This window comes from Thunnus thynnus, chromosome 18 (assembly GCF_963924715.1).
Source record: "Thunnus thynnus chromosome 18, fThuThy2.1, whole genome shotgun sequence".
Classification (NCBI taxonomy): Eukaryota; Metazoa; Chordata; class Actinopteri; order Scombriformes; family Scombridae; genus Thunnus; species Thunnus thynnus.
Window position 1 is genome coordinate 11,764,351 of NC_089534.1, and position 3,236 is coordinate 11,767,586.

Here is a 3,236-nt window from a genome sequence, read left to right on the forward strand (position 1 = left end):
GTTTATTGGTGGTATATCACTTTAATTAGTGTTTCATCAGATCCTTTTGCTGATTTTTGGCCTGGTCATGCCATGTATTGTGGTTTGTCCTTTATTTATGATTCATGTGATGTCTGTGAAGGAGTCATTTGACTGGATATATGCATAGATGACAGACCTGCATGATCTCATTGCCTTTCATGGAACAAGGGATACCTACCACATGACTGCTGGCCCTCTGTGAGAATTTGACATCCCCATCTAGTGGTGCGTTGTAGCAGTGCACAGGTTACTGTGGCGCACCTAACAGTAAGTTGTAATAGTGGCGGCTGTTTATATCTCAAATGTTACCCACAGCATCTCTGAGTGTATAATACAATCCTTTGTGATATTAAATTGATCTCATGGTGGTCCAGATATGATGATTTTTAACTTGCACACACACATAAATACACACATGTAAACACACACAAAGACACTCCCCGCAAAAACATGCTGCAGTCCCCATGGCAACTGTAGCAATATTGTTTCTTTGAAACTGTCTCCCGCTCTCTTATTCCCGCTTACACACTCTCTCTGATTTTATCTTTCTTCTTCTCTTGTTCTTTAATGGCTCAAAAGCATCTCTATCTCTTGGTAAGAGCTGCCACACAGCCACAGGTTATTGAAAAACTCTATCTCACAGAAAAACCACTCCTAAGGCAACAAGTAAACGAAAATTTTTACCAATTGTAAAGGATTACCTAGCTCTTTTTTATACTCCAATCATCCAGTTATTGCACCTTTAATAGGGAAAAAAGTGGTACAGAGAAGGGAAAAGGGGGAGAAAGGGAGGTAAGGAGGTTGCAGCTTACGAATGTTGGAACGAGGCCTAGAGCTTATCAGAGGCTAATGCCACCGCCATCACTTTGGAAAACCCTGCTCCTGCCAGAAGGCTCTCTTCTGCCTAACAGCAGCACGCCTCATGGTTGCCTCCTTTTTCCTTAGCTCCCTCATTGGTTGAAAGTACAAACGGAGATCTCCTAGAAGTGACATCACTGCTCCCTCTCCCATCAGACCGCATATCTCATGACCACGAGGTAAACATCCAGTCAAATGACGTAGTGTGATTTCCCCTAAAATTCAAATTGAGCTATATTTGCTACACAAATATGCACCTTTTTGATCAAATTACTCAATAGGAACAGACTGGGCTGAGTGCATAGATGAGTTGAGGAAACAAGTGTTGCCATTTTCAGCTCTTGACAGGCTGACCAACTAGGAGACTAACCATGAACCAAATGTTCTGGATTGTTTCTTGGCAAGGTATCGCTTATGACAATAAGCAGCCAGAGCAAAACAATTCCTCATAATCCACACAGGAAGTTTCATTCGAAGTTGTCTGTAGCCTGGTCACTGTGCTGGAGAATACAACAAGGTGGGTCTTTGTGCAGTAGGCTCTTCATAAATCAGTAAATTTGTCAATGAAGTAATTTAAGAGATTCAGTGGCAAATGGCAATTATGTCTGTTCATGGGAGTCAAGGACCTGATTCTCTGATGTGGAAAAGTCAATTGCCCGAGTTTAACAGGGGTCAGGTAAAGAGTAAGTACTGTAGAAAGAGACAAGCCCAGTTTTAACAAGTGTTCACATTGTGTTGCTGTTGAGCAAGACACTGTTTAATTTTGAGGTTCAACATTTCTGTGGCTGATCTAGTGTCTTGAAAGCATAAAGACAAATTTCTCCAGTAAAGTGTTATCTTAATAGTTTGATCTATGAAATTTATCATTGAGTGTGAGGTCTACCTTTAAAGTAATTATGAGTTGTTTTTTTGGCCACTTGTAGGCAGCGGAACAAGCTGTGAACACTGACAAACAGTATTATCCCCTTATGAAAAATGTGTTAGCACACAGTTGCCCATTTACATGCCAGCAGGCAAAGAGCAACACTAACATTCATTTGGAGCTGTGTCTCTGGCCACCCAGTAAATGTAAGACCAATAATTCACTCTCCTTTTTTATCTGTTTTTCTCTTCACCAACTCTTGAGAGAAATATCTGGCCCTAAGTGGCTACTTAACTGAAAGGGTCAACACTGACAGTAAGAATTTCACTGAATTATATAAACTACATACCATATAAAAGATGCTCTTCATTCTCTGTATCGCAATAGAGTTTAAAAGTAAAGACCCAGTTGGATAAACGTCAGGCATTGAATTTTTCGAGGATTAAGTCTCAGCATTCTAAGAGGTTCTGCAATTTCTGACATTTTTTAGCTCAGATGATGGCTAATCTAATAATGGTGTGAGGACAACCGGTGCAGTTGTGCAAATCCACACGTTTGAGTGTTTTCTGTTGTGAAGAGGTTGCCTTGGAAATTTATTGGATGATTATACGGAGATTTTTTGTTTGACTGAGTTTGACTCTGACATCTCTCCTTCGAAAAATACTTAACATTTTAGATATTGTAAGTTGTCAGATAGTAAACATACTATAAATGCTTTTTATTAATTCACCTAACGCTCCCGTCCACCAATTTTACACTTTACCAAGATTTGTGGATAACAATATTAAATATTTTCTGCCATTGTAAACTCATTCAGCAATTGTCCAGAGAGACATATAAACAAACACAGTGACTGAACCGGAGAGTGAGCCAAACAGTAATGTTGGACTTCCCAGCTGTCTATGCCTGAGTATTTGCACATGGAGAAAACAGACCTGACTCTTGATTCTTTGTCTCTATGCTGTAATTGTGTTACTATGTGTGACCTAGACAGATATGGCATTAGTGCTACACAGTCCCATGACTACTCAACAGTGAACTAAACCACATCATCACAAAAACAGGTCATTGTGCTGTCAGTGACTCCAGACAAAGTAAAGAAAAGGAATGTCATCTGGTGGAGATTTCTGGTGGAACATTTTACATCAGCTGTATATTTCAGCAAGTTGCTTGTATTAACTTTGCATTCAGTATCACTTGCGCTCTTCCTCTGTATTTGTTCCCCTTTGTTTAATCAAAGGCCATCATAACTTTCTTTGCTTTCACTGTGTGGGGTCTAGGAAAAATTAATTAACATTATAAAAAACTGAAAAATGTTATGTTGTATCTTCAAAACTTCAACAAGATATTGCCTACCGGATCTTGTCTACGTTATGACATATGAGGGTGTGGCGTTTCCTTCTGACAGTGGAGTGATGAAGTGAGGAGTGGCCAAGTGGTGAGACGGTTTAGGGCTATAAAAGAATGTTTCACTGGGCCTAGCTACAAGCCGTCT